General features: G+C 43.7%; 1 protein-coding gene across 9 annotated transcripts in view; it reads right to left on the bottom strand.

The window, feature by feature from the left end:
* PCBP3 (poly(rC) binding protein 3) overlaps window positions 1-23,847 on the bottom strand; it is a 217,207-nt gene extending 193,360 nt beyond the window's left edge. For all 9 annotated transcript variants that reach the window (XM_054713624.1, XM_008145647.3, XM_028151752.2 and 6 more), the window contains exon 1: window positions 23,700-23,847. The gene's annotated coding sequence lies outside the window, so the exon portion shown is untranslated. The remainder of the gene's footprint in view (window positions 1-23,699) is intronic.
* Window positions 23,848-25,433: the final 1,586 nt, after the last annotated feature.

The following is a 25,433-nucleotide window of genomic DNA, read 5'->3' as shown; positions in this document are numbered from 1 at the left end:
GTTTCTCTCTCATCGATGTTTCTAACTCTCTATCCCTCTCTCTTCCTCTCTGTAAAAAATCAATAAAATATATTTAAAAAAAGAAAGAAAGAAAAAGACTGTCAAGATTTCTATATCCAGAAAAATTATCCTTCAAGAGCAAAGGAGAGGAGGAAAAAGTGAAGGAGAAATTAAGACATTTTCAGATAACAAAAACTGACAGACTGTGTTACAAGAAAACTTGCCCCACGGGAAATACTAAAATGATGCCTACAGGCTAAAATGAAAGAATGCTAGCTAGTACCTCAAATCCAGGTGAAAAAATAGAGCACCAGTAAAGGTAATTATAGAAGTAATTATAAAAGACAATATAAGTGTAATGTTTGTTTGTAACTATTTTATCCTACCTAAAATAAGATAACTGTAAGAGACAATATTTATAAATCTGAGTTGATGTGCACAGAATGGATAAAGATGTACTTTGTAAGACAATAAGAGCACAAGGGACAGGGAGAAAATCAAGATGTACAGAAGCAAAGTTTTTATATATTATTGAAATTAAATTGGTAGGAATCCAAACTAAATTGTTATAAGTTGTTAATAGTAAGAAGCCCCAAGCAAACCTGAGAAAATAAGAAACAAAAAATAATAAAATAAATGACTAGGAGATTTAAAATGCACACTAGAAACTATTTAACACAAAATAAGGCAGTAATGAAAAGTAGAAAAATTTTTAAAAAATGACAAAGAAACCAAATAGCAAATGGCAGGAGTAAATCCCACCTTATTAGAATTGCAATAAATGTAAATGGATTAAACATCCCAATTTAAAGGCAGATATTGTGTTAGATTTAAAAAAAACAAACAAAAAAACATGATCCAATAATATGCAATATGCAAGAGACACTTTTAAATTCAAAGACAAAGATAGACTGAAAGTGAAAGGATGAAAAAATATATACCATGTAAAGAGTAACCAAAAGAGAGCTCTACTGGCTATTCTAGTACTTACATCAGGCAAAACGGCCTTAAAAAATTTTTTTTACTAAAGACAATATGTAACAATTATATACATATGTATCTAACAGCTGAGCCCCCAAAAATGCATGAAACAAAAAAATTAACAAAAATGAAGGGGGAATTAGACAAACAATAACAGCTGGAGATTTCAATATACTATTTTCTGTACAGGACTGAATAACAAGACAGAAGATTGCAAAGGAAAGAGAAGACTTTAACAACCCTATAAACAATTTATAAAATAGAAAATGCATTATTTTAAACCACACATAGAACATTCTCCAGGAGATTTCGAATGTACAGCCAGAAGAACAAGTCTCAAAATTTAAAAGAACTGAAATTATACAAGGTATGTTCTATGACAACAAGGGTAAGAAACTGAAGCCAATACAGAAACATAAGAAATTCACAAGTTTGTGGAAATTAAACAATTCTAAACAGCCAAGAGATCACAAGGAAAATGAGGAAATACTTTCAGACGACTGAAAATGAAAACATAACATACCAAAACTTATGAGAGGCAGCAAAAGCACTAATTAGAAAAAGTTATACCGGTGAACACCAATATTAAAAAGGAAGAAATATCTCAAATTAATAACCTAACCTTCCACATTAAGAAATCAGAGAGAAGAGTAAACTAAACCCAAAGCAAGCAGAAGGAAGAAATAAGTATTAGAGCAAAAGTAAATGAAACAGAATAGAAAACAATAGATAAAAAACAATGAAACCAAAAGATGGTTCTTGTGACAAATCTTTATTAGATTGAACAAGAGAGAGAAGACTTAAATTAAATTACTAAAATCAGAAATAAAACTACCAACCTTACAAAAATAAAAAGGATTATAAATAAATACTATGAACAATTGTTTGCCAAAAAATTAGGTAACTAGGTGAAAAACTAATTCCTAGGAAGATACTAACTTAAAATTTAGCCAACAATAAGTAAAAATATTGCATATACCTAAAATAAACAAAGATATCTTACCTAATAATAGAGAAACATGTAAATTGACCATACCTCTGCTATGCCCACAGCCAATCAGAGTGAGTGTGCAAATTAACCCAACAAAGATGGCAGTTAATTTGCATACATACCTGGGTCCCGGGAACCTCCTCGGCACCCAGGTCACTCCCAGCCGACCAACAGGCGGAGGCTTTAGGCTTGGGAAGGGGCTGAGCCTGTGATTGGAGGTGCCAGGGGGGAAGGGGCTGAGCCTGCGATCGGAGGTGCCAGGGGGAACCCCTTCCCAAGCCTAAAGCCTGGGTCAGAGGCTTTAGGCTTGGGCAGGGGCCGAGCCTGGGATTGGAGGGAAGGGGAAAAAAATCAATGGAAACATATCCTCAGGTGAGGATAAAAAGAAAAATAAAGAAAGAAATGTCATATCCTATGAAAGACACATCTTGAAAATGCTTAGAGAAAGTTGCCATTTTTTCATGGTGAAGGGACTGGAGTCCTTGTTGATGAAAATACCTTGGTGGCGCCAAAACCGGTTTGGCTCAGTGGATAGAGCGTCGGCCTGCAGACTGAAAGGTCCCAGGTTCGATTCCGGTCAAGGGCATGTACCTTGGTTGCGGGCACATCCCCAGTAGGGGTTGTGCAAGAGGCAGCTGATCGATGTTTCTCTATCATTGATGTTTCTAACTCTCTATCCCTCTCTCTTCCTCTCTGTAAAAAATCAATAAAATATATTTAAAAAAAAAAAAAGAAAGAAAATACCTTGGTGGCTGCGGTGACTGGCAGTGGCTGCAGCAGGGGGGTGATGGGGCTGGTGCCTTCCCCTGATCAGCCCGGTCGCCTCCCGCAAAGGGAGGCCAGACTGCAGCTTAGGTCCGCTCCCAATGGGGAGCGGGCTTAAGCCATCAGTAGGACATCCCCTGAGGGCTCCCAATATGTGTGAGAGGGCAGACTGGGCTGAGGGACCCCTCCCCAGTGTACGAATTTCATGCACCAGGCCCCTAGTTGAGATAATAACTGAAAATCTTCCCACAAGAAAAAGTTCAAGACTAGATGGCTTCACTAGTGAATTTTACCAAACATTTAAAGAATTAACATAATCCTTCACAGACTCTACCCAAAAATTGAAAAGAAAAAAAAGGGATACTTCCCTATTCATTCTAAGGCCAGTATTACCCTGATATCAAAGCCAGACAAAGATATCACACACAAAAATAAACTATAGACCAATTAATATGTCTTAAACATATAGATGTAAAAATCCTCAACAAAACACTAACAAACTGAATCCAACAATATATAAAAAGGATTATCCACCATGACCAACTGGGATTCATTCAAGAAATGCAAGATTAGTTCAACATGCAAAAACCAGTCAAAGTAATGCAGGACATCCTATATAATAAAGAGCTAATGTGCTAATTGGGTTGGTTCTTCTGGAACAACTTTCTGGAATGACCAGTGGGTGGGGGGTGGGGCCATGGGGCCACCAGGCAGAGCCCCTTGCAGAATTTTGTGCATTGGGCCTCTAGTTAATAAAATAAAAGACAAAACCATATTGCCATCTCAACAGATGCAGAAAAAGATTCTGACCACGAAAAGACCCTTTAATAAGAGAAAAACACTCAATAAAAAAAAAAATTGAAGGGAACTTCCTGAACCTAACAAAAACCCATAGCTAACCACATACTTAATGATGAAAGACTGAAAACTTATCCGTCATAGGAACAAGACAAGGATGTCCACCCTTGCCAGAACAATTAAACATTATACTAAAGGTCATAAGGATAGCAATTACACAAGAAATAGAAATAACAGCCCTGGCTGGGTGTCTCAGTTGATTGGAGCATTGTCCTGTACACCAAAGGGTTGCGGATTTGATTCCCAGTCAGAGCACATATCTAGGTTATGGGTTCGATCCCTGGTTGGGGGATAGCCAATCTATGGTTCTCTCACACTGATGCTTCTCTCTCTCTCTCTCTCTTTTTCTCTCCCTCCCCCCACTTCCTCTCTCTAAAAAAAATCAATGAGAAACATATCCTCAGGTGAGGATTTAAAGGAGGAGGGGGGGTTTGAAATAGAAATAACAGGTATCCACATTAGAAAGGAAGAAGTATAATTACCAATATATGCAGATGACATAATCTTATACAGTTCATAGAAAATTCTCAGGAACAGCTAATAAATCCCATGCTCATGGATTTGAAGACTTAATATTGTTAAAATGGCAACACTCCCAAATTGGTCTGCATATTCAGTGCAATCCCTATCAAAAATCCCTTTCATACAGAAATTGGCAAAGCTAATCCTAAAAATCATATGAAAATTCATGTAACCAGGAACGGCTAAAACAACCTTAAATAAGAACGAAGTTGGAGGACTCAGACTTCCCAATTTTAAAACTTAACACAAAGCTCCATTAATCAAGACTGCGTAGTTCTGTCATAAAGACAGATATAGAGATCAACAGAATAGAATTGAGTCCAGAAATAATTCCAGATTTTATAGTGAACTGATTTTCAGCATAGGTGCTAAGACCGTTCAATGAAGAAATGGTCTTTTCAACAAAAGTGCTATGACAACTGGATAGCCACATGCAGAAGAATAAAGTAAAACTCCTCCTTTACACCATATATAAAAATTAACTCACCCTAGCCGGTTTAATTCCGTGGATAGAGCATCAGCCCTTGGACTGAAGGGTCCCTGGTTCAATTCTAGTCAAGGGCACGTACCTCAGTTGCAGGCTCAATCCCCAGCCCTAGTGTGGGAGGCAACCACTTGTTGTATCTCTCTCACATCAATGTTTCTCTCTCTTTGTCTCTCCCCTGCCCTTCCACTCTCTCTAAAAATCAATGGGAAAATATCCTCAGGTAAGGATTAACAACAAAAAAATTTTAACTCAATGTATCAAATAACTAAATGTAAGAGCTAAAACTATAAAACCATTAAAATAAAACACAGATGTGAATCTTTGTGACCTGAGATTAGGCAATGTTATCTTAAATGTGACACCTAAGCATAAGCAACAAAACAATAAACTGGAATCATCAAAATTAAAACCATTTGTGCTTCATAAGACACTATCAAGAAAGTGGAAAGACAATTCACAGTTGGAGAAGAAATATTTGCAAATAATAGCAAATTATTAAGGGATTAGTAAAAAATATTATCAAGAACTCTTACAAATCAACAATAAAAAGGCAACCCACAATTTAAAAATGGCCAAAGGATCTAAATAGGTACTTCTCCAAAGAAATATACAAATGGCCAATAAACACACAAAAATGTGCTCAAAGGCATCAGTCATTAGGGAAGTGCTAATCAATACCAAAATGAGATACTCATAACATGCCTAGAGTCAAAAAAACAAAAAATGCCAAGTGAAGATGTAAAGAAATTGGAACTCTCATGCATTGCTGGTGGGAATGTGAAATGGTGCAGCCTCTGCGATCAAAAGTTTGCCAGTTATTCAAAAGGTTAAGCATAGAATTATTATAGGGCCCAGCAATTCCATTCTTAAGTACATGCCCCAAAGAACTGAAAACACATATGCTTAAAAAACCTTGTACATGACTTTTCATGGCACTTTATTCATAACTAGAGGCCCGGTGCATGAAATTCATGTGCTGGGGTGGAGAGGAGGTCCCTCAGCCCGTCCTGTGCCCTCTTGCAGTCCGGGACCCCTCAGGGGATGTCCAACTGCCAGCTTGTGGCTAGATGGCCTTCTGCTTGAGCTTGAGCAGCTGCTGCATGTGCACAGGCTGGGCCACCACGGTCTGTCTGGCGAACACCATCGAGTAGGTGAGTGAAGCATAGAGGCAGGTTCACCCTGAGTTCCCTGTGCTTCCCTGAGTCACTGAGTTTTTCAGACTGACTGCCTCCTACAGAGAACGGCACTGGGATTGGGCCTAAGCCGGCAGTTGGATATCCCCTGAGGATGTATCAGTGGGCCAAGCGGCAGGCGGCCAGGGAGGAATCCAAATTGGGGCCTGGTGCCATGCTGCTCGTGCTCATCCTGGCCTGCTGAGCCTGCTGCTGTGGCTCGGTAATGCTGCCGCAGAGTCGGGAGAGGCTCCCGCTGTGGCAGCTGCACTCACCAGCCATGAGCCCAACTTCTGGCTGAGCAGCGCTCCCCCTGTGGGAGCGCACTGACCACCAGGGGGCAGCTCCTGCATTGAGTGTCTGCCCCCTGGTGGTCAGTGTGTATCATAGCGACTGGTCATTCCAGTCATTCTGCCATAATGGTCGCTTAGGCTTTTATGATATAGATAGGCAAAAACAAGTGGAAACAACCCAAACGTCTTCCTACTGATAAATGGATAAAGAAAATGTGATGTATCCATACAGAGGAATATCATTCAGCCATAAAAAGCAAAGAAGTGCTGACACATGCTACAACATCAATGAATCTTGAAAATGTTATACTACTAAGGAAAGAAGCCAGACACAAAAGGCCACATATTTATGATTCTATTCATATGAAATGTCCATTATAGGCAGATTCCTAGACATAGAAAGTAGATTAATGCTTGCCAGGCACTGGAGAAAGGAAAGAATAGGGAGTTACTGTTAACAGGTATGAGGTTATTTTTAAGGTGATGAAAATGTTCTAGACTTAGGTAGTGACAGTTGCACAACCTTGTAAATATACCAAAAAACACTGAATCATAAACTTTAAAGGGTGAATATATGGCATGTAAATTAAGTGAATTAAAAGAATTTTTAAAAGAATAAAAGTAAAATCAAAGTATTTTTAGAAAAGAAAATTGGAAATGTCTATCAGCAGCTAACTTGCAATAAAAAAATACCTAAGAAGAAATGCCCAGAATGAAGGTCAGAAACGTCAGAGAGAACAATGAAAATAATAATAAAAAAAATGTGAATAAATCTAAATGATCACTGACAACATGTGAAATAATAACACTGTTGCAAACCAAGATGACAGCATAAGGTATACACCTATACATGCTGCCTCTCACAACCACACCAAAACTACAACTAAAAGACAAAACGACTATCACCCAGAACCACGAGAAAGCTGGCAGAGTAGAAGTTCTACAACTAGAAGGAAAGAAAAAAGCTCATTGAGACTATGTAGGAGGTGCAGAGGTGTGGAAAAGCAGACGTACGGAGGCACGTGAATCGGGCTGGCAATTGGGTGCAGTGTTTTTTTCAATTGGAAGGGAGATACAAGCTACCAACTGCTCTGAACGCCAGTTTCCGGTGAGACTCTCGGGACCCAGACTCTTTTTTTTTTTAAATATATTTTATTGATTTTTTTACAGAGAGGAAGGGAGAGGGACAGAGAGCCAGAAACATCGATGAGAGAGAAACATGGATCAGCTGCCTCCTGCACACCCCCCACCGGGGATGTCCCCACAACAAATGCACATGCCCTTGACCGGAATCGAACCCAGGACCCTCCAGTCTGCAGGCCGACGCTCTATCCACTGAGCCAAACCGGTTTTGGCAAGGGACCCAGACTCTTAGGGGGAGAAACTGGACTGTCTGGCATGGGGTTGTAAAGTGAGGGTGGCTTTTTCACAGAGGTGTGCGCAGGAATTATTGTTTACTGCGCTGGGGTGCAGGACGCGGGGATGCGGAAATGCGGAGACACGGAAATGCGGAGATGCAGAGACTTCTGACTGGCAGCCATCGCTGTTTGCCACGCCCTAGTGATTCCCTGAGACCCCCACCCCACCCAATTTACAAACCCACCTGAGCTGTGCACAGCAGTTTTTGCATATGAATGGCCTGCCATTTCGCAGCTTAACCTAACAAATTGCAGCTGGGTCAGAGAGCTCCAAAACTTCCAAACCCCAAACAAAGAGGAGAAATCTTCAGATCTCGCTGTAGCTCCTGCTGGGTGGCCTCAGACAGTAGCTGACCTGCACCTCCTGGGAGATCCAGGAGCCAGAGTACCTAGAGGTCAGTGTGAGACGACACCAGATTTCAACTCCTCACATACATAAGTGACACACTCAAGAGGCAGACTCAGTGAGCACCAAAGCCCCACTGAAACAAGTCCTGCCCCATAAAGGTGTCTCCAGCACAGCAGTTCTTCCATTATAGACACAGCTGATCCTCACAGCCAATTGGCCTGGAGGTCAATTCCTCCCAGTGTACCAACAGCAATCAAGGTTTAACTACAACAAGACTGTGCACCCAGCCCAAAAAGGGGTGCACCAAGAGCGTCCACCTCAGGTGATTGGGGAGGCTGAACCACTGGGCCCTATAGGTCACCTACCACACAAAGCCACTCCATCAACAAAGGGAAGCAACCAAAATGCAGAGACAAAGAAACATGTCACGAATGAAAGAAATGGAGGAAAGCAAACTACTGGATATAGAGTTCAAAACCACAGTTATAAGGTTTTTCAAGAATCTTCTAGAAACCGCCGAGAAACTTAGTGAGACCTCCGAGGAACTTAGTGAAACCTTCAAGGATCTTAATGAGAATGCCAAAAAAAATGGAAAAGGACCAGTCAGAAATTAAGCATACACTGTCTGAAATAAAGAATAATATACAGAAATCCAACAGTAGACTAGAGGACCCCAAGAATCAAACCAAAGATTTGAAATATGAGGAAGCAAAAAACACCCAGCCAGAAAAAAACAAAAAGAAAAAAGAATCCAAAAATATGAAGATAGTGCAAGGAGCCTCTGGGACAACTTCAAGCGTACCAACATCCGAATTATGGGGGTACCAGAAGAAGAGAGAGAGCAAAATATTGAAAACCTATTAGAAGAAATAATGACAGAAAACTTTCCCTACCTGGTGAAAGAAATAGACTTACAAGTCCAGGAAGCGCACAGAACCCCAAACAAAAGGAATCCAAAGAAGACCACACCAAGACACATCATAATTAAAATGCCAAGGGCAAAAGACAAAGAGAGAATCTTAAAAGCAGCAAGAGAAAAACAGTTACCTACAAGGGAGTACCCATACGACGATTGTCAGCTGATTTCTCAACAGAAACTATGCAGGCCAGAAGGGAGTGGCAAGAAATATTCAAAGTGATGAACATCAAGAACCTACAACCAAGATTACTCTACCCAGCAAAGTTATCATTTAGAATTGAAGGTCAGATAAAGAGCTTCACAGACAGAAAAAGCTAAAAGAGTTCATCACCACCAAACCAGGATTATATGAAATGCTGAAAGGTATTCTTTAAGAAGAGGAAGAAGAAGAAAAAGGTAAAGATAAAAATTATGAACAACAAATACATATCAACAAGTGAATCTAAAAATCAAGTGAATAAAATTTCTGATGAACAGAATAAACTGGTGAATATAATAAAATCAGGGGCATAGAAAGCGAGTGGACTGACAATTCTCGGTGTGGGGCGGGAAAGGGGAGTGAGGGTGCGAGAAGAGATTGGACAAAAATCTTACAGCTATGGATGAGGACAGTGGCGGGGGGTAAGGGCATGGGGTGGGGGTGGGGCGGGAATCAGGTGGAGGGGAGCTATGGGAGGGAAAAAGAGGAACATCTGTAATCTGAACAATAAAGATTTATTTTTAAAAAAGCAATAATAACACTGTTAATATTAATATCAGCTACTTGAGTTTAAAAAGGGTACAGCAGAGAGTGAGCCCAAGAACCGGGCCAGGCCCCAGTTTAGGCTGCAAGGATCTGTCCTGTCTTTGCTTGGGTATCCCAGTAACCCAGCCTGCATCGATTTCTGGATCTTTTACCCCAGAAGTAGCAGGGAGTTGAGGACTGACCTCCCTCAAGAGGAACTTTCCAAGCCACATTTGGAGCATCTTCCCAAATGTATACCCCATTGGGCCTTCATCAGATGTTTTAAAATAAAAAATAAAAAGGATACACGGAATTAAAATACACAACAACAAGCATATATAAATCTGAGGAGGTGAATGGAGTTCAAGTATTTTAAGAAACTATGATTTCTACATAGCTCAGAGGAAGGTATAACTGCGTTATCTGGAAAAGTTAATAACACATTATCTAATTTACATGGTAACCATATACACACAAAAGAAAAATAGGATATAATCTTCAATTTACTGGAGAGAGTGGAAAAGCAGAATTGTTTTTAAAAATCATGTAGTTTAAAATAATACAAGAAAAATAACACAGAAAATATAGGACAGGAGAAATACAGGGGTGGGCAAAAGTATATTTGCAGTTGTACTACAAGAATAAACTTCTATGTACTCACAACTATAAACCTACTTTTGCCCAACCCAGTAGATAATAAGATTGTGGATTTAAACTCAAATAGATGAGTATTTACATTCAATGTAAATGAGTTGAATGTTCCAATTAGAAGACAAAAGATATCAGACTGGATGAAAAAAATAAAATTGCATAATCTTTGCAGGAGACATATCTAAAGTATAAGAATATAATAAGGTTAAAAGTAAAATGATAAAAAGATAACAAAGAGATCACGCAAATATGAGCCTAAAGGATTCTGGAATGGCTATATTAGCATCAGACATATTATACCACAAAGGCAAAGATTTATTACTAGAAATAAAGAAAACCACTTATAGTAATTAAAGCCTCAGTTCATTTAGAAGATAAAACAATTTTAAATTTGCATGCCCCTAAAAACATGGTCTGAAAGTATATAAATAGAAATAGACAGAACTACAGAGAGAAATAAGACAAATCTGTAATCATAATGAAACTGTGTAATTATCTTAGTAATATATATCATATAACAAACAGACAAAATATAGGAGTAAGAAGATGTGAGTAATATGCTTATCAAGTTAGCTGATGATATACAACATTGAACCTAATTCTTTTCAAGTACACAGGAACATTTGAGAAAACTTACAATCCATATTCTGGGCATATGGCACATCAGCAAATTTCAGAGGATTAAAATCATAAAGATTAAAAAATTTGGGCAATGCAATCATGCTGAAGAAGAATAAAATAAGAAAATACACATGTATGGAAATTTAAAAATATTCTTCTAAATGACCTACAAATCAAAGAAAAATTCATAATGGAAATTAAAAATTACATTGTCACAGTCTACATGGGCTATTATAACAACCATAGCACTGACGCTTAAACAACAGACATTTATTTTTTGCTGTTTCAGAGACTAGGAAGTCCAAGATCAGGGTGCCAGCATGGTCAAGCTCTGGTAAGGGGCCTCCTCCTGGCTGCCTTCTTACTGTATCCTCACATGGCAGGGAGAGAGAGAGGAGAGAGAGAGAGAGAACGCAAGCTCTCTAGGCTCTTCTTACAAGGCACTAACCCCATCATAAGGACTTCGCACTCATGTCCTCATCTGAACCTAATTACCCCTTAAAGGCCCCATCTCCAAGGATCATCACATTGGGGGGTTGGGACTTCAACATATGACTTTGAGGGGGGCACAATTCAGTGTATAGTACCTAGTAAACAATAATGAAACAACCTCAATCAAACTCTGTATAATGCACGTCAATCATTATTTATAAGGAAATGTATCACCTTAAATGCAGATACGTATTAGTCAAAGAGAAAAATTGCAAATTAACAAATTAACTATTCATCTCCAATTAGAGAAGAGAACAGCTACAGGAAAAGAATATTATGGGGCAATTTCACTCACAGTCTGGATGCAAAAATCCCAAACAAAATATTAGTCATTGGAATCTAATCAATATATTATAGGAATAAGCTAATGAACAAGTTATGTTATACAGAAGTCATCTAGGGGTGGTAGAATTAAAGATTTTTATTCTGTTTTTTATAATAATCTTTAGAAATTTTCTAAATGAGTACTCGTTTTATGAATCAAGAAAAATGTTTCTGAATTAATAATATTCTGCTGATCTCTAATTTTTACGAAGTCAACTACTTAATGAATGACAAGAAGAAAAGAACAAGGACTAACCACCAAATATCCATTTCATCTGAGTAATCATAGGCAACAGAATTTTTTGTGTCTAGTGTCTATCTGGTTGAGAACAAAGAAAGGGTGAGTAGGAGTAGAAGAGGATTTACAAAGATAGGGATGTGATAATAGCAATTCATAGGCTTTTTGCCCAGACATTAAGGGAGCAATCTCATACACAAACATGTCTATAAATAGAATCCATACTGCACTTTAATGAATAATTTAAAAGCACTTTGCAAACAGGGTTAAGAAAACAGAAACCTAAATGCTCAAAAATCAATAGTTCTGTCCTATCCCAACCTGGTGAGTTACAGAAACAGACGTTTGAGTTTTATATTATTTTTTTAGAAACAATGGAAGATGATGGTTAAATATCAAAAGGTTTAAAACCATTTACAAGCTCTGACCTAATAATTCTATCTTTAAAATTTTATCCTTCATAAATAATCGGTGATACATACAATGATTTTTGTATAGACTATTTATCAAAGCATTATTTATGATGGTAAATATTTTAAAGCAGCATGAATGTCCAGCTATAGGAAAATGGTTCAATAAATTGGGACACGCATTGAAATAGTATGCAGCCATTCAAAAACATACTTTAAAAGAATATGACACAGGAAATGTCACTATATAGTACAAAGAAAAAAAGTTGTTCATAAAACACATTATGGAATTACTTTCAACTTTTAGAGGATATGTATACCATATACACATAAAAGTCGAAAAAAAGTATTGGCTATCTTTGTGCAGTGAGATTACGGACAATGTTCATTTTGTCCTTCATACTTTCTACTTGCTCCAATTTTTCTACAGAAACATTTGTATTAATTTTATAAATATAAAAAGTATTTTTAAAAATAAAAACCAGACTCCCTCAAATAGAGTCAAACACCCTTTATCAACCCAAACCCACTTCTACTGGGGATAACTGGGAGGTCAGTACAGATCGGACACATTAGTTTTCTATAGTTGCATAACAAACTTAATAACTTAAGACAATACACATTTATTATCTCAGTTTCTGTGGGTCAGGAGTCGGAGCAGGCTTAACTGATTCGTTTGCTTAGGGTTTCACAAGGCTGAATCAAGCTGTAGGCTGGGCCATGTTCTCATCTGAAGGCTCAACTGCAGGAGAATCCACTTCTAAGCTCACTCAATCCATTGGCAGATGTTTCCTTGTGTAGGACTGAGGACCCCTGCTTCCTACTGGCTGTCCCTGCAGGCTGCCCTCAGCTCCTGGAGGCCACCTGCGTTTCTTGCCATTTGGGCTTCCCCAACATAGCCACTTACTCAAGCCAGCAAAGAGAGTCTCTAAATAAGTTTCTAACAAGACAGAATCTACACTAATAAAAGACAAAAATGCTAATTGACCGTACCTTCGCTACGCCCACAGCCCATCAGAGTGGGTATGCAAATTAACCCAACAAAGATGGTGATTAATTTGCATACACTGAGGGAGGGAGGAGTGAAGACTGAAGACAGCATAGAAGGAAGATGGAGGGAAAGCTGAAAGCAAGGTGGCTGCAGGAGGGAAAGTGCTGGCGGGGCGGGGAGGGCGGCGGTGGCAGCGCACGTGGCCGCGGCAGCTGCAAAGGCGGTGGCGGCAGCTGCGGGAGGGAAAGCGTGGGGTGGGGGGTGGGGGGCAGAGGTGGCAGGGAAAGTGCAGGGGCGGGGGCGGGAGAGGTGGCAGTGGTGGGAGGGAAGCCCGCAGGAAGCCCTGTTCTTGCAGGAATCTTCCTGCAATGGGACCCTAGTTGTATATAATCCTATAAAATAAAGAGGTAATATGCAAATTGACCGTCACTCCAACACAAAAGATGGCCGCCCCCATGTGGACCAAGATGGCCGGCAGGGGAAGGCAGTTGTGGGCGATCAGGCCAGCAGGGGAAGGCAGTTGGGAGGAACCAGGCCTGCAAGGGAGGGCAGTTGGGGACAATCAGGCCTGCAGGTGAGGGCAGTTAGGGGTGACCGGGCCAGCAGAGAAGGGTAGTTGGGGGCAACCAGGCTAGCAAGGGAGGGAAGTTAGGGGTGACTGGGCCAGCAGGGGAGGGCAGTTCGGGGGGGGACACAGGCCTGCAGGGGAGGCAGTTGGGGGGGGACCAGGCCTATAGGAAAGGGCAGTTAGGGGTGACCCAGGCCTGCAGGGGAGGGCAGTTAGGGGCCATCAGGTCAGCAGGGAAGGGCAGTTGGGCGTGACCAGGCTGGCAAGGGAGGGAAGTTAGGGGTGACTGGGCCAGCAGGGGAGGGCAGTTGGGCGGGGAACCCAGGCCTGCAGGGGAGGACAGTTAGGGACAACCAGGCCTGCAGGGGAGGGCAGTTGGGGGTGACCAGGCCTGCAGGGGAGGGCAGTTAGGGGCGACTAGGCCGGCAGGGGAGGGCAGTTAGGGACAATCAGGCTGGCAGGGGAGCAGTTAGGTGTCGATCAGGCTGGCAGGGGAGTGGTTAGGGGGTGATCAGGTTGGCAGGAAGAAGCAGTTAGGGGCAATCAGGCAGGCAGGCAGGCAGGCGAGTGGTTGGGAGCCAGCAGTCCTGGATTGTGAGAGGGATGTCCTAGATTGGAGAGGATGCAGGCTGGGCTGAGGGACACCACCCCCCCCTCCATGGACGAATTTCATGCACTGGGCCTCTAGTCCTATATAATAAAAGGCTAATATGCAAATAGACCGAACAGTGGAACAACCAGAACAACCTGTCACTATGACATGCGCTAACCACCAGGGGGAGTGTGTGGAACATGGCGGGCACTGGCCCCGGCAGGATGGTGGAGCAGGTGAGCGGGGGCGCCAGACCAAGGCGGGGCGCCGGCTGCTGTCATTGGGGCAAGCCTCTGGTGGTTACTGAAAATTCTTTGCTCACACGTGCCGCAGTCCCACCTGACACTCACACCTGCTGCCGGCACTGGCCCCACTTGCATCTGCTGCCGGAGCCACCACTCGCATCCACTGCCAGTGCTGGCCCCGTTCGCACCCGCAGTCGGTGTCAGAGCCACTGCTCACACCCACTACTGGTGCCCAGTGCTGGTCCTGATCACTCAGTGCCACCTGATCACTCAAGTGGTGGCTGCCAGCCCTGATCACCCCTGAGGGCTTCTCCACCTCCCCCTGCTCCTGAGGGGATGATCGGGGCAGCAGCCGCCACTTGTACCTGCTGATGATGGCACCAGCCCCCCTCACACCCGCTGCTGAAGCCAGCCCCAATCGCTCTGTGCTGTCAGCGGGTGCAAGTGGGGTCAGCGCCGTCAGTGCGTGGGAGTGGTCGTGGCGGGAGAAAGGCTGTCGGCAGACAGGGGACCGAGGGGGGGTGTGTGTGTGAAGGATGGGCTGAAACCCGCCCCTGTGCCTACGGCAGCCTCACAGCCCACAGTTCCTTTCAAGGTGCACGGATTCGTAACATAATCATGAAAGTGACTTGTCATCACTCTTGCTATATCCTGTTAGAAGCAAGTCACAAGTCCCACTTCAATCAGAGCTGATTACACAAGGGCATGAATACTAAGAGGTGGGGATCATGGTGGGGCCACCTTCATAGAACCTGTCCACTATATGTAGCCTCCCACTACAGAGCCCAAGCAAAGGGAGGAATCTTGCACTTGGATGTGAAGACTCTTCTGATCAACCAACCACCCCTAACACAACTGAACCTTGCTCTCTACATTGCTGAGGCAGTAGAGTACTGTAAGAATTGAAGGGAGAATTCACCATGGGTCACAGTTAACACACAGAATTTCAGCAGGTCCAGTGCCGGCAGCAGGTGTAAGTGTCAGGTGGGACCGAGGCACGTGTGAGCAAAGAATTTTCAGTAACCACCAGAGGCTTGCCCCAATGACAGCAGCCGGCACCCCGCCTTGGTCTGGCGCCCCCGCTCACCTCTTAACCTAGTCTTGAAGCATGGTTAAGATTTAGATCAGTGGGGAGGAATGAGAAAAGGAAATTTTTCCTCTGCAATAAGGAGAGGAAGAAAGGCAGGAATTCCTAAGGTGGGTTCTGGAGAGAGTAAGTAGGAACACAAACCAATATGATATCTAACTTCACATTCTAATTGGTCCCTGGATGACCAACACACTTGCAATACCTACAAACAAGACCTAGAGAGGAACACTATGTGAGTTTTGGCTAACTTTACAACGCTGACATCAATTAGCCTCCACAGTATGGTAAATATTACTAATATTTACCAGTATTCAGTTGTACTTCCAGGACATGGAAGACTCCATGTCCCTCGCCCATTTGAAATTAGGTGTGGCCAGAATGACTCCTTCTGGCCAATAAAATGTGAGCAGAATGAACCAGCAACCCTTGTAAAGTGATTAATTGCTGGTACAAGAATCTCCATGTTCTAAAGGGGCCCAGATCTAGGACATTTAAGAAGCAATTTGCCAAACTTCTAGGAAATAAAAATCCCTCCTTCTCAGAAACAATTACAGAGATAATGAAGTATCTCCTTGATACCAAACTAAAAAAGAGCAATACAATAAACAATTATAATTCGTTAATGCTTCTAAAGAATATATGTACCAAAATCCTATATGAAATATTACCATATTGGATCCCATAATAATTATTAAATGTAGTACATCATGACAATATACATCCCAAGAAATCAAAGATTAAAATATTTCATCTCAGTCACAGTTTAAAGAAGAAAAGTATAACATAAAATCATCTAAATAGGTACAGAAAACTACTGGATGAAATTCAAAATCTAGTAATGATTTTTAAAAAACATTAAATCACACTGTTAGTATATGAGACCATCCTTAACCTAATATAAGGAACCTATAAAAAATTTAAAAAAACAAACCACATTGAAAGCTTTAAAAGCACTCCGTTTAAAGTTGAAAACAATATTAGGATAGCCTTATCACAACTTTTGCCTAGTGGTCCAAACAAAGGGAATAAGACAAAAAATAAAAAATGTATATTTAAAGACTAGGAAGGAAGAAATGAAATTATCATTATTTACTTGGAGAAATTAGAAACAGATCCACACATTTATGAAATCTGGTATGTTTCAAAGGTAGCATTGCAGGTCACTGGGGAAAGGATGGTACTCAATAAATAATACTGTAGTGAAGACCTGGAGGGAGGGAGAGAGGCGGGGGGGGGGGGGGGGGGGGCGGGGTAAACGAGAGACAGCTGTAATACTATCAACAATAAAAATATATACAAAAATAAATAAATAAAAAGTACTGGAAAAATTCTAAAATTATGCCTCAATGTCACACCTCACACAAAAATAAGTTCAGAGTAGAATATTAAAAGCAAATATTCAAAAAAGATTTTAAAAGAGCAGGATATCTTATGACCTTGTGGTAACAAATAATTTCTTAAATAAGACTTAATAACCACAAACCATAAGGAAAAAATTGATAAATTTGACTACATTAAAATTAAGCATCTGTTCATCAAAGCAGCATTTTAAAAGGATAAAAATAAAAATAGGACACAAATTCCCTGCTTGGCCCCGGAGGATGGCTGGTTAGCCAGAGACGGGTAAGATTCCTCAGGGAAGGAACAACCTAAGACAGGCACAGTCGCACAGGGGCCATCAGGAGAGAACTTGGGGGTCAACAGAGGTGGGGCACAGACCTTCACCCCCCCAACTTTGCAGGGGCCTGAACCCTCACCCCTGCTGAAGGAGATCTCCTGCCCCCATGGCTGCTCAGCTTCACATGCCCAGCTCAAATTGGGACCCAGGTAACAGAGACTTGGCCGACAGCAGATGCCCCCTCACCGCAACAAGACTTGATGGAGATGTCTTGCACCCATGATCCGGGGAACTGGGGTCTAGGATATCTAAATCCAGCCTAGCACCAGAAATGCTCAGGGCCTACTCAAGAAGGCAAATAATCCTCTCCACTAATAATTACAGGGTAAAACAAGATGGTTGTTAGAGTATTAAATTTGACAGTAAAATAGTAGTCAAGTTTTTAGACTAATTTAAATTGGCCAATCAAAATAAGCAAATACTCTAGAAAAATCAATTGTACTGGACAAAAAAGCTGTTACTAAAGTGTTAACTAAAATTTTTATTGGTAGTTCATCTCATGGTAAAATTGCATAACATATAATGAACCTAAAGCAGTCACATTTTAGTGCAAAAAAGTAAAATTTAAAAGCTATCAAGATTACAGCATAAAATTTCCCAAAGCCTCCCAATATTTAAACCAAAAAAGGGGGGATAGTAGAAGAATATCATGTAAGGAAAAATATCCTGCAAATAAATTACATCTAGAAAATTTTTACTTAAGAAAATTAACTTTCATTTGTAATGCTAACAGCAAGTCACCCAGGTAAAACATACATGGTGTCAAAACAAGCCAAAGGAAAATCATTTGGGCAAAAAAAAATGAAAAAGGATCGCAAGTCAAATTTATAGAAAATATTCCTTTATTAACTTTTGGTCGAGAATATGTTTGTATATTTTCAGAAAACAACTCCGAGACATGTGGAGTCCTGCATCAGAGAGGAATTGACAGGAGTGCTCCAGCCATGAAGTCAGAAGAGAAACAGTCCAGAGATGGAAGACGCTGACAATGCCTTGCCATACTAGCAGTCAACAGATATGCGTCACTGCAGATTGCCCAGGACCAAACCAGAGAGGGTCGGACCTGCAATACCACCATTTGTCCACCATCCAGAACTGAAATATCATTGCTGTTATGAACACATTAACAACTCTTGGACATAGAAATCGGGACTCAAAAGAACTGTTGGCCCAGAAAGAAACTCACTATAGACTGATTCATTTGCCTCTCAGCATAACCATTATTGTTTGTCTCATTTTCGGTTCCTATAAGTGTATTCCTAGTATCACACGAGCTCACTCATCTAGAGGAAAAGATGAACAACATAGACTGAAGAACAAGAACAGCAAAAAAAAAAAAATAGGACACAAATAGAATCTAGAACATATAAAGAAATTCTAAAAAGCTATAAAAAAAACAACCCTGGCAACAAATGGACAAACATTATATGAATACAATATATAGAAGAGGAAACCCAAATGGATAAGAAGTCCTATGCACTAATAATCAAGGAAATGTAAATTAAAACAGTGAGATATTTAATATCTACTAGACTGACAACAATTAAAACATCTGAACATACAAAGTAATATTAGCAAGGATGTGAAGACACAAACCCTTCGAAAGTACTTTAACAACAGCTCTGAGGTTGGAATTGGGCCTACCCTACAACCCCACTTTCAGATGAACACCAAGTCTACTCTCTTCTGAGTACCCAGCACAGAGGAAAGGTAGGCCAGTGGGACATGGAATTAGCTGCTGGGGCGGAGCGGGGGGGGGGGGGCGGGGGGGGGAAGAGCGGAGGACCCAGCAGCTTGCTAAGAGAAAAACTTCAAGTGGAACACAGGCCAGGTGAGATAATATCAGATGCAAATCTTGCCAGGAGATGAAACAGGGGAACAGAACCATTCTTACTTGGGGCAACCTCTTCCCAAACAGCAGCTGAATCAGTTTATCTTCTACAGCCACTCTGATCATGTTATTTCCTCCTTAAACTTCACCAGCTAAAACTTCCTAGAGCAGAGTTCCAACATGCATCAGTTTCCTGTGGATGCTCTAACAAATTTCCACGTTAGTGACTTAACACAAATTAATTACCTTACAGTTCTGGATATCTGAAGTCAGACATGGTTCTCACTGAGCTAGAATCAAGGAGTCATCAGGACTGTTTTCCTTTCTGGAGGTTCTGGGGAAGAATCCATATTCTCTTTTTCCAGCTTTCGGAGCTTCAGCATTCCTTGGCCCATGACCCCTTTTACATATTTTCAAAGCCAGAAATGATAGGTAATCTTCCTCATTTCACATCACTACGACACTGACTCCTCTGCCACCCTCTTCCATATTTAAGGACCCTTGTGATTACTTTGGGCCCACCCGTGTAATCCAAGATAAGATCCTTATTTTAAAATCAGCTGATTAGCAACCTTCATTCCATCTGCTATCTTAAATCCTGTTTGCCAGGTAATACAACACATTCACAGGCTCTGTGGATAAGGATGTAGACTGCTTTAGAAGGCCATTATCTGTCTACCACACAAACTCTTCTCAACTCTCCTTACACACACACCTCTAGTGGAGTCCCAACCCTTTCAAAATGCTCCTCATGCCTCCAGACGCAGCACCATCACATACCCTGTTCTACCATTACATCAACCTTCTTGTCTTTTTCAAATCTATTTATACCCATCCACACCCAAACAATTACAAGTCATCTTCCAGAGCTCAGGCCAAAGGCTACTTCCACTCTGAAGCCTTCGAAGATTCCCAGCCTAAATAAATCACCCACCCCTCTTCAACACACTAACCCAGCTTTCTGTGTATCCCAATTGCAGCACTGGGCGTGGCCCCCTTTAACCATCTGTTTACCTGTCTTTTCTTAGGTCCAAAGTGATGAGTCCTTCAATGATAAGAACTCTAGCTCATTCCCCTGTGGTTTCCCAGATCATATCACAGGGCCTGGCAAAGAGTAGACATCAGAAAATATTTCTGAACCTTGGAGGAGGAGGAAGAAAGCTTCCCTGGGTTTCTTTCGACAAAACAGATGCAAAGAGTAACCTGGGTTAAGTGTACAACCTACCGGACCAAAGAACTAGTTAAAATGTTCATAACATTGATGTTTCTATCTCTGACTCCCTCTCCCTTCTTCTCTGAAATCAATAAAAAGAAATATTTTTAAATGCTCACAACAAAAACACCTCAACAATCTACTGCTTAGTTTGATGCACAATTTACTATTGTGTGGAAGAATCTCTGTACCACAAGTAACATCTATTATTTTCTATTGCTAACCTGTATAGCAATTTCAAGAGAAATGACGAATTTATCTAAATAATTTAGAAAGATTTCTCAAAATTATAGAAGAGAGAGTAGATGTTGCTCCAACACAGCAGAGATGCTTGGCAACTGCCCAACAACCCCACCACATACTCAGAGGGCTCGTTCGCTCTTAAGGAAGGGTGAGAAGCACCATGTTAGTGAGTGTGAGGTATGCTATAATCAACACAGTTAAGGGAAGAACAAATTTCCTCTATGTACAAATATCTGTATATATTATAATAAAGGTACAGTTTAAAGAGGGTGGTTTTAATCAAACAGGTTCCCGTTTAATTTCAATGATTTGCTACCTGATGTCCATAGCTAGCAAGAAAATTTCCACCTGGGGAGGAGATTAAGCAAGGGAATGGAACTGTTGAATCGGCGCAATTATCCACTTAAAAAGGAGACAATAACATGGCTTGAGTTTTTAAAATGCACGATTCCTTTCAGGTTCAATAAAACTCCCTTGTTCTACTTTTCTTTAATAGTGGGAATTCTGAAATTCATTTTAAAACATACTCCAAAAACCACTCTCACACTGGAAACGTTGAAGACGAAAAAAACAGATAGCACATATTCAGCACCATGGACAGGGACATCCAACTATGCCTGTAAGAGTCCTTGCCACCAAGGCTAAGAGATATCAAAGCCCCCCATCCCCAACCCCCGCCCCCAAAATACACAGTATTCATCCTAGTGTTTAAGTTTGGGGGTGATTCTAACACATGAGCAGGTATTATTCTTTGTTATGGCCCAAAGGACCAGCCTTCTTCACCAAAGGGAACAATTTCTATCTACCAAAGTCTGATTCAGTAATCATTTTTACAGTTGAGCACTGAGATTTTTGTGACACATGGCTATGAGTCCAGAAATTGGCTACAGGTCAAGGAACTGAAATTATTGAAACTGAAACACAGCACCCAGTCTTGAATGGCTAGATTGTTAAAGGACCTCATGTGACTTTTGCCAATATAAATGCAGCATGCTCCGAAGCTCCCCTCTAACAGCAGAGAAAGATAGCTTCTTTTTAAACATCTAAGAAAATTAACAGGTGTTGAAACTTTCTCAGAAGTACTTAAAAACAGTAACAATAAAGCAGTATATTTTCTCTAAACCTGAGTATTAATAATGACATCTGAAAAAGTGACATTCCGAGGTCCAATATCACCAGTAATCAGCACCACCTGTGCCAACACTAGTCGCAAAGCCCTGAATTCTAAACAGGATACCCAATCTTTTTAGTGATAAATACTCCTCTTACTATCAAATCTTTTCATAACTTTATAATATTGAGTATTATCTAAGAAAATACATGAAGTTATACAAATTTTAAAACACGTGTAATGAACTTGCATGTGTATAAACAGCAACATCTACATACAAGGAGAAAACAATAGTACTCAAAAGTAACCAACACCAATTGGTCAGTGACTGTATTTATATTTGAAGACCCCTTGGTTTCCCACGGATCTCCAAGTCTGAAAACACCATCCAAAACTTCTCCAACTCCTCTAATGTGAGGATCAATGTGGTCTGCGGGGATTTTGCCAACAATCCCTGCAGAGTGCCACTGTTCTTCAGTCTCTTTGGACCAAAATGGGCCTCTCTGAAACATTTTAAGATGATGAGTTGTTCCTGTGCAGGAGACTGGCCATCAGCTATCTTCAATAGGAAAGCTGCCTTGCACACTTCTTTTGTTCCCACATCTAAGCCAAGTTCAAAGAACAGCAAAGGGGCAAAGCTCACCCCTAAAAACAAATTAAATTTCAGAAGGACGTGTGAGGACCTGTGCCCAAAGAATGGCTCGAACTAGAGACCTGGTCAAGGCCTACTTGCCCTAGTATTCCTTTTGGTGAATCGCACACCATAAATCCTCATCAACCCAGAGAGTCCTGTCCGCTGACATGCGGGGCGAACAGGCCCTGGAGTCCGTGCTGCCTCCAAGGGAAGACAGGAGGAAGAGAACCAACCCTACACACAAGATTTAAGATGTGACTTTCTGTTAACTTTCAAATGTGTTATGTGAGTAATATACTTCAGAGTCGGGAGAGAGAATTTAGAAAAGCCACCAGGCAAAAAGAAAAAAAATAAACTTTCACTGAACAATACTTCCAGGGCAAAACACTTGTGGGAACAATAAGAAACACGTTTTGACGTACCCGCAAATAAAAGAAGAAAATACAGCGACCGAAAAAGAGGAACGTGCACTGCCTCCAGGTAACCTGCGTGCTTCTCGCTTTGACACAGGGTCCCCGGAGCAACGCAGACACCTCAGCTACGGGGCGGGCGGCTGCGGTGCCTGAGGGAGGGACGCAGAGGGCACCGCGCGGGTCCTGCTCTCTCTTCCTGCGTGGCGCTCAGTACCTGCGCGTCTGCGGCAGCTCCCGCGTCCCGCCGCACAGGGCGCCGGGGACGCTGCCCCCAACAATCTTTTCCAATCATATGTGAGCAAGTTTAGGTCGTTTGAAACTTAAGCCTCACGAACCAAATCGCGGCAGCTGTTCACCCATAAGCGAGCCCATCCAGCCGTTACTGAAGGCGGTGTCTCGCCGACAACTTCTGGGGGAGTGGGGGCAGGGGGGACCGGCGGAACCTCGTCACCCGAAGTCCCAATACCCACCCCCCGCCCGGACCCCGGCCAGCTCCGGCTCCTCAGAGAGGTGGGCCGCGCGGCGCTAACCCCGAAGGCCGCGGGGAAGAGGGACGACTGGGGCGCGATCCACCCGCCGGCCCACCCGCCGGCGCCGCAGCTGCCGCCCAAGTTGGCCGGGCCGGGCGGGGCCTCCGCTCTCTCGGCCTCTCGGGACTTGGTCAGCCCGAGACGTGCGCCCCCACCCAAAGTTGGCGGCCGCGGGAGGTCGCCGCCCCGGCCACGGCCTCCCAATCACCGCCTGGCCCGGACCCCGACCAAAGACCGGACCCCGACCCGGGTTTGACCCCTTGGCCCTGACCCCCAACTCCCGGGCGGGTCCCCAGCTCCACCTGTGGACCCCGCCCCCGGCCCCGCCCGCGACCACTCACTCACCAGAGGGCGTGCCCGCGGACGGGCTGGCGGGAGGCCGGGCCGGGGTCGGGGGTTGGGGACAGGGTGTTCCAGGCGGTGCGGCGGAGCCTGAGGCGACCGAGTCTGAGAAGTCTGAGGAGACTGAAGAGATTGAGGCACTGAGGCGACTGAGGCGGCGGTAGCGGTTCCTCGCGCTCCAGCCGCGGTGCTGCGCGCGGCGTGGGCCCGCCCCCTCTGTGCGACTACCCAATCCCGCGCCGCGCGCCGCCGCTGGCCCCGCCCCAGCCCAAGAGCGGAGTCCCGCGAAAGCGGGCGCCGCGGGCCAATCGAACGACGGAACATCGAGTGGGCGACCAATTGGAGCTTGTGAAGCTCCCTGGAAGGGGGCGTGGCCAGAGCCGGGGCGGGGCTATAATGGGAGCGGAGCTGGAACTTGCGCTGACCAGTTACTAGCCCGGACGGGGGCCTGGGGCGGGGCAAGGGCGGAACCCCTTGGTGGGGTGGGGCCGGGGCGGGCCCCTGGCTAGGGCGTGGCCTAGGTGGCCCGGGCGTGCAAACCGCCGGTGGCCTAGACCCTCCCGCAGCTGGTGCCCGTTCCCTCCTATCCAGTGGGCCGGGATCCCTTGGTGGTCAGTAAAGCAAAGTCCTCCCGGCCTCCTGGCCTGTTCCCGAGACCCCGCTGGGACCCTCCTCCGCCCCCCAGCGCCTCGGCAGGTGCCCCCTTCTTCCTCCCAAGCCGCGGAGTCCGTTTGTCCCGCAGTGTGCCTGTCTGCCCCACCTCCCGCGAGGGGCCAAAGCAGGTGGGCTTGCGCTTGAAAGTTCGCAGGTGCCTGGTCTGCACACCTGCCCGCACGTGGCCCAAGGACGAAGCCCGAAGCCGGCTGAAAAGCCAGCCTGTCCGGGACAGAGCATGTCCTGGTGTTTCGTGCCATTACCCTTTCACCACACCTCCTGGGCTGGGTTCTGCTGTCTTGTTTCTGTTCTGTTGGCTCTGAACCCTCGTGCCCCATCGGTGGATTGTGGCCTGTTCTCAGCAAGGATTATTTCTTCCAGCGCAGCATGCACTGCACGAGCCATATCACAGGCATCGCGGTGACCTCGGACCCCTGGGAATCACCAAGGGGCTGGGGGAGCCGGCCAGGCACAGTCCTGGTACGTCGCCCTCGCTGGACCCCGGAGTCCTGGACGGTGCTCAGTCTTGCTCGGCCTCCTTCCTCCCCGGAGCAAGGAGAGGGGTCAGCGGGCCACTAGAGCAAAGCTTGGGGAAGAGCCTGGGAACGGCTGTGTTCCTGCTCAGGACCCCGTTGGCACCATTTGCCCCGAGACCAGGCATTTCCGGGGCCTCCCCTCTGTGAACCCTACTGCTTTGTGGGTGGTGAAGGCCAAAGGTCACCATTATGACCTCTGTTTTTGGTGGAAGCATTAGAAATGGCCAGTACTAGAACCTCACTACCGGACACAAGGGACCCCCCACCCCCCACCCCCCGGCACCCAGAAGCAGGCAAGGCTGGGCGACACCCAGAGAGGTGGAGGGTCCACACCAGAGGGGAGTGGGTATGAGGAAGGTCAGGAAGAGCTGTGTGCTCATGTCCTCATGTGTCACGTGTGTAGTTCAAAGACAACCTTTAGTAAAGAAAGGGCACTGGCTGGAGGGTGAGAAGGGGCTGGATGGGGGCCCCTGGACAGGCAGCAGCAGCAGGGTCCATGCGTACTTCCTGAGGAGTGGGGGGAGGCAGGGGTTTCCCAGCAGTGTGG

Source organism: Eptesicus fuscus, chromosome 3 (assembly GCF_027574615.1).
Source record: "Eptesicus fuscus isolate TK198812 chromosome 3, DD_ASM_mEF_20220401, whole genome shotgun sequence".
Lineage (NCBI taxonomy): Eukaryota > Metazoa > Chordata > Mammalia > Chiroptera > Vespertilionidae > Eptesicus > Eptesicus fuscus.
The sequence above is the reverse complement of the archived record's forward strand: the minus strand, read 5'-3'. Positions and strand labels throughout refer to the sequence as shown.